Source organism: Triticum urartu, chromosome 1 (assembly GCF_003073215.2).
Source record: "Triticum urartu cultivar G1812 chromosome 1, Tu2.1, whole genome shotgun sequence".
Lineage (NCBI taxonomy): Eukaryota > Viridiplantae > Streptophyta > Magnoliopsida > Poales > Poaceae > Triticum > Triticum urartu.
In genome coordinates this window covers 1,271,567-1,283,278 of record NC_053022.1, presented here as the reverse complement: position 1 = coordinate 1,283,278, position 11,712 = coordinate 1,271,567, and the positions used below count along the sequence as shown (strand labels likewise).

At 43.2% G+C, this 11,712-nt stretch overlaps 1 long non-coding RNA gene across 1 annotated transcript; it reads left to right on the top strand.

Moving 5' to 3' along the window:
- The first annotated feature begins 9,119 nt into the window (after positions 1-9,119).
- LOC125541093 lies at positions 9,120-11,317 on the top strand. Its single transcript, XR_007297438.1, has 3 exons — positions 9,120-9,488; positions 10,339-10,482; positions 10,892-11,317. It is a non-coding gene; the product is annotated as an uncharacterized LOC125541093 (long non-coding RNA).
- The last annotated feature ends 395 nt before the right edge of the window (positions 11,318-11,712 follow it).

Genomic DNA, 11,712 nt, shown 5'->3' with positions numbered 1-11,712 from the left:
GTGCCAAATCTGAAGAGAAGAAGTTGAGAGTGCACAAGGTAAAACAAGAGTTGCCATTGCTTCAAACAAAATCACAGCCGGGGTGCCCACTCGGCTTATCATATTGGCAAAAGAAGAAATTGCAAAAACTTAGTGCACAAGAACTTGAGGAAAGGAATATGGCATGGATTCCGAAAGGAAGTGCCCAAAATGAGAATTATGTGCAAGCTTCCATTACAAGAAGTACAATAAAAGTGAAGAGAGAGAAGGATGGAAGCAACAAACAATTAAGTCGAAGGAGCGCATCACAACATCGAAATCTTCGGTTAGCACATCATCCATTTTCTTCAACCATGCCATTGATGTCTTTGCCATGGAACTCATCCCTAGGTATGATCAATTACCCTCCATGGATTTATTTTCATCCATGGATGCAACATAATCTTCTCTATCATGAGAGGGTATTACCAAATCACTATACATTTGATTAGCTACAAGTTTGTTGCTGATCCAAAGAGCTGAAATACTTGATTTGCTATTTCATTTGTTTATTTCGGCTATACATGTTTTGGTGGATGAATTCTACATGAACCTTATGGAGGTGGCCGATATTTATTTATCGCCCTAAGAATATGACAAAGCATGGCTGGTGTACCATTCTAACATCGTCCTTAGTTTGGTTGGAGAGCAAGACAAGGTACATTTTCATGGAAATCTATACATATACTTATATTATGCTTGCATGGAGATGAAACATTATGACCGGTGCCATTCAAAATATGTTGCATAGACTGATCCATAGAAATTGAGTGGGTTTATGCCTTGATTTAATATATATGATTCGGCCTACGAATATGAGAGGCCAAATCATTGTTGTTTTATTATCGACCATCGGATTTATGACATGCATAATATTGATATTAGCCTTGTCTTTTTAGTACTATGGAGATTATGTTTTGATGGTTGAATTCATAAAAATGGCCAAGGTGTTGGTGTTGTTTATATATATATCCTTATGGTACTATTTTGTGAAGCCTCATGCCACTTAAAATATTTTTTGCACAATAATCAAAGCCGAATATGCAATGTTATTCGGTTTGGATCTTTTGGGTGCCATAGGTGCTACGCACATTGAGGCTTTGGGTGATTCGTTATGAGTAGTGCAACAAATATCCAAGGGTCATCAATGTTTTGACGAATCACTAATAGTTTACCTTGAGGTATCTCTAGATATAAATTTACCTTGGGTTGCTTTAATATTTCTCATATATCTAGACATGAAAATTGAAGAGCACATGAGTTGGCGCAACAAGCATTCGGCTACCATGTAGATCATGGTGTATTGCACATCTATCAATAGCCGATGCTTGATCTCACCGACATAGGTAAGGCCGAACCAAAGCTCATTGCTTCGTCCACTAATGAAATTTGTATGCAGGTGAAAGAAAGGACTAGAGGGAGTTCATTCTTGATTATCTGCAAAATCCTAGAAAAAGGGTGAACGACATGGTTCGGATGATGGTTTTGATCTATGGAACCATATCACCGGATTGTTATAGAAGTTGAGAAGTTTTTCACCCAAGTTTGCATCAAGAGGTTCAAACAAGCAATGGCCGATATAGAATTATCGCCCTAAGCATGAACATGGCCGATATATATTTATCACCCTAAGCACATATAAATGGCCGATGGAGTGTTGACATCGTCCTTAGAGCCAACACGGTACAAATTATTTTTCGGCACGCTAGCTTTGCCGAAAAACAGGGGGCATGTGTTGACGCTCAAAAGTGGCAAATCATAAAAGTTGCTTAAAGCTATGTCAAGATTAATTCAAAGTTATGATTGGAAGTCACCGTGGTATAGCTCTATTCGAGAAGATCAAGATGGATTTGAAGATGGTCTAAAACGGAGCTCGGATGCAAAAGTTATGACAAGTTCGGAGATGCGCATATTGACATCAGATTATAAAATGGCCATAAACTCGATTGAGATGGCCTATGATGGAAAACGTTTCAACATGAAAGTTGTGCGTCTCGTCGAAGCGGTTGATTTTGATATAAAAATCGTCTTAATCCGAGGTCATATGCAACCTGTGGAGGCAAAACAAGGTCAGAAACAGAAGCTGCAGAGTCATTTCGGACCGACCGAGTTGATTGACTCGGTGAGACCGAGTTGATCCGGAAAATTACAGAAAGTTACAGAAAGTTGGCAATGCTCACTCGGTGGGACCGAAACAAACTAATCGGTGAGACCGAGTTGATCCGGGAAATTACAAAAATTTACAGAGAGTTGGCCACGTTCACTCGGTGGGACCGAAGCAAACCAATCGGTGAGACGGAGTTGATCCGGAAAATTGCCAAAGATTCCTGTCCGAGTTAGGTTAGGGTTTTTGACGTTTTGGATGGACTTTTTAGTCCTTTTCTTGTACGGGAAGTCCAGCCGCCTCATAAATAGATGAGAGGTGACGGCTGATTGAACAACGCACAATCGATCAAATCATCTACCACTATTTATTTTTTATCTTTTCTTCTTAACCCTAGTTCTTCTTCTTCCTCGTTCTTCGTCTGTTCTTCTTGTTGCAGGGCGGCGAACCTCGAGGCCCTAGGGGCGATCAGGTCGACCTAGGGCAGCCCATAGCTGCTGCGCGCCCTGACGGGTCCCTCCCGGGCGTGTGGGGTTTCGGGTCCTCAAAAGCACCCGCCGGATTGCTTGCGTACCGCGCTTCCGGACGGGTCCCCTTCGACGTGAACTGCGGTGCATCACCCCCGGCGTCGAGGGTACACGGTGACGTGTTCGTGTGCGAACATCTACACATCAACCATAATTTAATCTATGTGGACGAACGTGATGGCTTATTTGTCTCTTGTCTTAATTATATAATAGATAGATTCGCAGGATGGACATCATGCAAGGAATGTTTTTTGGGCTTTCTAGATCCAAGATATTATTTTCATGGTAATTAGAACAAGAAAACAAGAAATATGGTTGATTGTTTTGTTGCAGCTAAGTTCCACATGTGGTTGATTGCTTGGATGTGGTGAGTTTGCGAACTAGAACAAGAAATATGAAAGGATGTAAACTTGATTCTAGATATATACTTGCAATTTGTAACTAAGATGACTCTGCACCTTAAGGTACTCCAAATAAAGTTGTTCATCACATGTCCTGGGTTGATGTTTTCGAAGGCGGAGATAGAGCCTAAAACACCATATGTTCTAATTGTAAGGTATATAGCTCATAAGGAGAAATTAGTTTCTTGCTTTGAGTTGTGCAACTGTTGGCACATCTGAATTTTTTTTACTGAAAATCAAATGTTCTCCATTACTCTCTGACGTGGGAATTCTTGCAGTACAAATATTAATCGATTGTGCCATGAGGTAACAAAGTGTATTACTCTATGGTTGGTAAAACAAGATCATAGATTGATGTTTCAAAACCGTGAAAATTAGTTAGCTGCAGTGTACTAAAGAATTCTTCTGTTCTTGTGTTGTATAGTGTCGTTCGCCTGGTGCACAAAGAGGAGTTTAATTTGGGTAATGGTGTGGGCAAAGTACATGTTCAGAAACGGCCATCAAGTGCCTCGGCATGAGATCATTGAAGCACATACAGTTGATGGAACAACTGATCAACCACACCAAAGACGTATTGAAGAGATAGACAAGGATGAAAGAAACCTTGTTTTATGTTGTAGTTTGTCAAGTATGTGTCTAGCTAAAGGAGGATTATGGTTTGTTGACCATGCCAATTATTTCGGTTTGATATCATCTGGCCATTCTCATTTTACGAGTTATGACCTATATTTCAAGGTCCATACTTATTTATGATATACTTATTCATGTCCACTTAAAATTCTTATGTATGGAAATACTAAAAATTTGAACGCCAAAGAGAAAAACGGCGCAGCGAAGCGCGCGGACCCCTCTAGTAACATTCAAAATCTAACATTTGAGTTGCACGACTTTACTTCAGAAATTTTAGACTACCAAACTGAAGCACGTCTACCAAATCTCATCATCCAACATAAATTTGACACCAACCCTAAGGTCAACACAAATCTAAACCCTGGGACTCCCAAACCAGCCAATAGTACTAACCCTAGCAAATTGAAAGTCGAGTGATGAATCGATGGGAGAGGAAAGACGTACATGCTCTGGGAGGGAAATCTAGTATAGTTGCCACAGATGGCGCTCTTGGCAGATGATGCATAAGCATTATGCACACAGCAATGCGATTTGACCTAAGAAAACACTGTAATGAAAATTGTCTGCCCGAGCCATTTCGTTGGTAAAACTTGATAAGCGGCTATCAATCTATGTGTGACAACCGCACCATGACGATAATGGTGAGGTGTGAAAGAAAGCAAAGATGACGGTTTTGTGATACCCTAGACCCGGCCATATGTAGTGGCTTCTTGTAATAATTGACTGAAAGTGAAGCAGGCCATAAAATTTGTTTGTGCGAGTAATTTCTTTATAATGGGCAGTGGTTTTCTAGATGATAGAAAGCCATCCTAATCAAGCTTAGACAATCACCATTGAAATAAAAAAGAAAAATCAAGCTCGACAAGTGATTAGAGGGTCAAGATTTGATCTGAGCGAGGGTGACATAAGATGGATGAATTTATGGGTGCATGCATGCATAAGGAGACCAAAGGTAGCTGAGCCAACTACACGTTGACTTGACTAGACGACGTTGCTCACCATGGTTAAGTCTTTCATCTTGAGTCACACTCATGCCGACATTGGTCACATTTCTTGCTTATTAATCCTATGCGAACCCAACAATCATAGGAGTACATCTTATCCCCAAGCTTGTTTTTCTTTGTGAAACAAGACAAGCTTCAGACAAAATTCAGAAACTTAAATGGAGACTAGGGCTGAAGGGTTTCCATGGTGTTAATAGTGATGGAAAAAGTGGAGGTTTAGCGTTGTTTTGGGACGAGTGTCTCTCAGTGACCATACTCGACTCTTGCAACCGGTACATCGATGTCAAGGTTACTGATGCTGGCACAGGGGTCTCGTGGAGAGGTACTTTCGTCTATGGGGAGCCTAGAGTGGAGAACAGGCACCTCATGTGGGATCACCTGTCCAGATTACGAGCTATATCACAGGATCCATGGCTCGTATGTGGAGATTATAATGAAGCAATGTGGCAACATGAACATCTTTCGAGATCATTGCGATCAGAGACGCAAATGACAGCCTTCAGAGATTGCTTGATGGTGTGTGAGCTGGAGGATTTGGGTTTTTCCGGGGTTCCGTTTACATACAATAACGGCCAGCATGGTAATCGCAATGTACAAGTCCGGCTTGATCGTGCTTGTGCAGACGAAGGGTGGAGAGAGTTGTTTCCAGCGGCAAAAGTCTCCCACCTGGCTACTTCTTGTTCGGATCATGCACCGGTGCTAGTGCAATTGTAGGAGGCACCGGATCGCCGGACCAAGTGTAAAAGCCCACGTTACAAGATTATGTGGGAAAGACACCCAGCCTTCTCAGAGGTCATAAACAAGGCTTGGGAGTGCAATAAACCGGTCGAAGGGCAGCCCTCGATAGCGACTTCCCTGGCTGGGTTGATGAAGGATCTAAAGAGTTGGAGCAAAGATAACTTTGGTAATGTTCTAAAAGAGATCGAGACCCTCCGGTCGCAACTATCTGAACTCAAATTGGAGGGGCGGATGCCTCTCAGGTCCGGCGCAAAATGAACCAGTTGGATGAACTCTTATATAGAGAGGAGATGATGTGGCTCCAGAGGTCACGCATTACTTGGCTAAAGGAAGGAGAGAGGAACACGAGCTACTTGCATAGGAGAGCAGTCTGGCGTGCTCGCCGGAACCATGTTCAGCGCCTTCTAAAGGCCGATGGCTCCTGGTGCTCTTCTCCGACAGACATGGAAAGGATGGCAGCGTCGTACTTTAAGGAAGTGTACACCAAAGATCCCACCCTTGAGTCCAGGGAGGTTCTTGAGTGCATTACAACTAAAGTCACAGACGAGATGAATGAATCTTTGTGCAAACCATACTCTGAGCAGGAAATATCGGATGCTTTGTTTCAAATCGGCCCCTTGAAGGCCCCGGGCACGGACGGTTTTCCGGCCCGCTTCTATCAGCGCAATTGGGCGGTGTTTAAGGAACAAGTTTTTGCAGCAGTCCAGGAGTTCTTTCAGACGGGTATCATGCCAGTTGGGATCAACGACATGGCCATAGTTTTGATCCCCAAAGTTCCACACCCCAAAGAACTAAAGGACTTTCGGCCCATCAGTTTATGCAACGTAGTTTACAAGATCATGTTGAAGTGTATGGTAAACAGGTTACGGCCTCTACGCACGAAGTTAATATCTGAAAACCAAAGCGCCTTCATCACCGGAAGGTTGATTACAGATAATTCTATAATAGCTTTCGAGTGTATCCATCATATTCAAAATTTAGCGGCAAACTCGGATGCTTTCTGTGCTTATAAACTTGATCTATCCAAGGCGTATGATCGTGTTGATTGGGTGTTCCTGGAAAAGGCCCTCCTCAAGTGGGGATTCTCTCAATACTGGGTGGATCGTGTTATGGCATGTGTATCTTCAGTAAAGTACTCGGTGAAATTCAATGGCAAGTTAACAGAATCATTCAGTCCATCGAGGGGGCTGCGACATGGTGACCCCCTTTCCCCCTTCTTATTTCTCTTTGTCGCGGATGCCCTGTCATCCATGTTCAATAGGTCAATGGCCGAGGAAGGTTTGAGGGGAATCAAAATCTGTAGGGATGCTCCTGTTATATCCCATCTCTTATTTGCGGATGACTCTCTACTATTCTTTCAAGCATCACAGCAGCAAGCTTTGTTAGTGAAGGGTTTGTTGAACACTTATGCGGAGGCCACGGGACAACTAATTAATCCATCAAAGTGCTCCATTCTCTTTTCTGATCATTGCACACCGGCTGTCATTGCAGAAGTAAAAAGTATTCTGGATATCACACAGGAGACGTTTGAACCTAAATATCTGGGCTTACCAGTACCGGAAGGAAGAATGCATAAAGGAAAGTTTGAAACGGTCCAGGAGAGGCTCAGGAAGAGACTGGTGGACTGGGGAGAACAGTACATGTCTACTGGGAACAAGGAGATACTCATCAAGTCAGTAGCCCAAGCCATACCGACCTATGTGATGAGTGTGTTTAAACTCCCTGCATCAGTATGTGACGAGCTAACTCGTATGATACGTCAATCTGGTGGGGGGTGGAGAAAGGGAAAAGGAAAATGGCATGGCTCAGTTGGGATAAGATGAAATTACCAAAAGCTATGGGCGGCATGGGATTTAAGGACATGCGTGCCTTCAACCAGGCACTCCTTGCCAAGCAGGCGTGGCGGCTAACTGATACACCTAACAGCCTGTGTGCTAGATTGTTGAAGGCTAAATACTACGCTTCAGGTAATATACTTGATACTGTATTTTCAGGCAATGGATCGGCGGTATGGAAGGGCATATTACACGGGCTGGAGCTGCTCAAAAAGGGTATAATATGGCGGGTGGGGAGTGGAACCCTCATCTGAACCTGGAGAGACCCCTGGATACCACGTCCTTACTCTTACCGGCCTATAACTCCCAAGCGTAATTGCCGGTTTAACAGAGTTGCTGATTTTTAGATGAAAATGGCGCCTGGAGGCTGGACAGATTGAGAGAGCATTTTTGGCCGATGGATATACAACATATTTTGAGGATACGCACATCTCCAAGGCAGCATGCTGATTTTGTCGCATGGGCACCAGAAGAGCGGGATTTTTACAGTGAGAAGTGCCTACACCCTCGCAACATGTGATCATGTCGCTGGTGTTAGCGGCGGGGCTTCCAGTGCGGCCCCGGGTGGGCGACGTAGCTTGTGGAATTGCGTCTGGAAGTCCTCGGTCCCTCAAAAAATGAAGATTACAATGTGGAAAGCTGCTATTGGAGCCCTTCCAATACAGAGTTGCAAGATGCTCAGGCATCTGGCGACCAGATCAACATGCCCAGTATGTGGACGAGAGGAGGAAGGTTCATACCATGCCCTGGTGGCGTGCTCTCATGCTAGAATGGTGTGGACCAGTATGAGGGAGAGATGGCCTCTCCCAGATGACAAGTTGCTGGTGGATAATGGCAAGGAGTGGATCCTACATCTGTTATCGAGCTGTTCTGATGCTGTTCGTGACATGATTATTATGTTATGCTGGCGTATCTGGCAGCTAAGGAATGACCTCACTCATGGCATGGAAACCCCTCCAGTTCATGTGACGGTCGAATTTTTGGATAGCTACTACAGATCGGTGTGCCTGGCAGGCCGGTATACTACAGAGGAAATTCTCAAGGGGAAGATGCCATCTTCGGCTCTCCCAAGCAAGGCAGTGAAGACGGCGCCAGCAGCAGCGCCGTGGCCCAAACCACCACAAGGCCGGGTAGCACTCTCGGTTGATGGTTCTTTTAGTGGTACCGACGGATCAGCGGCAGCAGGTATGGTATTACGTGATCATAATGGTCATATTATCTTCTCGGCGTACCGCGTGATCTTCTATTGCAATGACCCTTTGGAAGCTGAACTACATGCGATCATGCAAGGGATGGCATTGGCTATCCAACATTCCTCGCTCCCGGTTATTGTACAGTCGGACTCATCGGAGGCGCTCTCGTCTTTACGGAATCAGGGTCTTGAGCGCTCTGCTTATGGTCATATAGTTAGAGAGATCAAAGAGTTGTTAGTCAGTAGGGAGTTTTATCCTTAGAGAATTCACCGTAGCCAAAACAGTGTTGCAGATCGTTTGGCCAATTATAGCCGCATCGAGAGCACAACTGCGGTGTGGTTGACCTCGGCTCCACCATGTATCGAGGACCTATGGCCTCTGGATTGTAACACTTCTTCTGAGTAATAAAGCTCCTTTACTTCGCAAAAAAAAATCATAGGAGTATATCTTATCTCCACCGTGTAGACAGCGCTAGCTATATATTTTTCTTTCCGAACTATGCAGGGATCGGGGAGCGACTACAATAGAAGAAGGACCACGGATGCAAAAACAGAAAAAACGTGTCTTGGCCATCTGATCCTGGATGAAGGGCCCAGATTTTTGTGGGTGGATCTGAACACACATGTACTACATTATTTACACAAAACTCCCTTGGTTCTACTAGTTTTGCTTTCAGAATCATCTCCTCCTTCCCAGGAACGCAACAGACCCAAAATCCTCCAACGCGGCGTAGCTGGGCGATAGCGAGCTTGCCGACGGTGGCGGCGGGCCAGATCCGGTGCCTAGCTGGGCGATTGCGCCCAGTGGAGGTCCAGATCCAGCACCCCACCGTCTTTTCGCCGGCGTCCTGGCTGCCCCGGCAGATCTCCTCTGTGCGGACAAATACTCTGCTCCGTCGTCCTGCCCCGGCGGACCGTCTCAAAGGTACTCTTCTCCGACGTCCAGTGGAAAACCTCGCGCATTCTTCACCCGTCGCTCGCACCCCCGCGTCTAGCTCCGCCATCTGGGAACGCTGGAGAAGAAATCTCCGGCCTTCAGGTATGCTTGCCCGTGAGGTTGCTACCAATTTTCTTAATTAATTCTGTAGCATTTATTTAGGAAATCAATTTTTGTTCAACTTTCACTGCATACTGTCCATGTCATCTACATAATATTTTGGGCATAGATCTCTGAAAAGTACTCCTGATTTAAAATTGTGCTTTGGAGCATATGGTGTATCATGTAGGATGAGATTCGAAACTTCTGAATCTTTGAGTGTATATTATATATTTTAATCATGACTACCAGTAGCTTGGGAACTTACAATGAGTTTTAGGCAAAGGCGAGCAGTATAGTAGCTAACCCACTAGCAAGACAGTAGTATGTTATACATACAGAGAGCTAACGAAAATTACTAAGGACAGAACATCCAATGAAACAAATGTGAACTATAGTGCAGAATCTTTGCTTTATTCGGTGTTGATTAGCCATAACAAAAAACATAATGTTTGCTTAATTGAAAATTTTGACTGGACAGCTAGTTCATTCTCATCTGGGATATGCTTGCTTTCAACTTGATAGGAATAACAGGGATATCTCTCTGTATCCATGAACAGAAATATTAATCACTGGACAAGCTTGCTATGTTTATACTATATTTTCGAGCACTTTTATATATTGAGATTTCATCCTCTTCTCGGATATTGTACATATGAACAAACTAATCTCATCTACCTATTAAATTACCTGCATGTAAAGTGTTTATAGGCACAAAAACTTTTTTACCTTTTGTATGTACAGTAGAAAAGAAGACTCTCTTTCTGTGTATCTTTTTAATTTGCAGCCTTAACATTGCAATCTTGTAATTGGGGCTGATTTCTCGATTTTCTGCTCTCCATATGATGGATAGGTCGAAGCTCGTCGACTAGTACTAAGTTTGTTTTCCGCTATTTTGCTGCTACATCTTGAACTGAAATGGAGGGAAGTAGTGAGACATCGCCGTTAGGCGAGCCCACAGTTGCAGTAATTGCAAAATTTGTACCAACACTATCAGGTGACAAGACATAGTCCAAAAAGGCAAGAATATTTTGTCATTGCCTAATTTTCCATTAATCCCTTTTGTGAATATATTTTGCCGTATGATATTATTTTCGTTTTCTCTTCACTGGTTTGACATGTGCCTTTGTGCTACAGCATCAAGTTTTTACTTTTGTCATCTACTCCCTCTGTTCGAAAAAGCTTGTCCCTCAAATGGATGTATCTAACACCAACTTAGTGCTAGATACATCTATTTGAGGGACAAGTTTGGGACAAGCTTTTTCGGAAGGAGGGAGTGCGAGTTAGCAAAACAAATTGAATTGCACTCTTAATTGTTCAATACATACATGATCAGTATTAGAGAACATAATTTTCCTATTTCTTTCCTTGTAATGTAAACTATATTTTTTTCCTTGTATTTGTAGATGCATGCTGCTCTGACAAGCGGAAACATCAGGACTACAGATGGATAGAAGAAGCTTTTATCAAAGTCCCCCCTTTCTGACAATTGAGAGAATTTCTCTGCAACTTGACTTTAACTCTGTTGTTGATCAGGCATCTGCACGTGTCTGCTCAACTGAATCGTGTTTGCTTGGTGTGATCTCTCCCAAAACAAGAAGCTTGATGAACAAGGAGTAGTAGAACAGGAGGGAAATGCTAGAGCATTTCTGTTATGTACCATCAAGATACTAGAGCATATAATTAAATAACAATGCTTGTTGAATGGTGATCAGATTAGTCCTTAATGCCTGTTGCTGGCCATGTACCAAAAATGGTGCTACCATGTCTCATCAAGATATTTATGCTTGTGATATGCTCAATCTGGGCGAGTCCAGTCTGATGTTTAGTTATACTTCAAAGGGTGGCGTAATTTTATCTATGTACTCACATATTTGTGATAGATATTGACATACTTTGCAGTGACATTCATAATCAACTTCTTTTTGCATAATTAGCGATGTAGTACAAGCCACTAATGTACTGAAATATGCATGGTTTTCATGAAGTAGATACGTGCAAAGATTTTAAGTGGTATAAACTAATAGGATATGGGGCTTCATCACTGTGCAGACTCCACAAGCGGCCGTTGGACAAAATGAATGGAGAATGAAATGAAATACTTGAGGTGGTTACCGCAAAAGTTCTGTTTTATAACTAATTGCTAGTAGGGCGGTTTTCGTAAAATACACAATAAGTGGCTGAGATCCTTCCACCAGAATCTGTGCCATCCACCTATGATCCAATG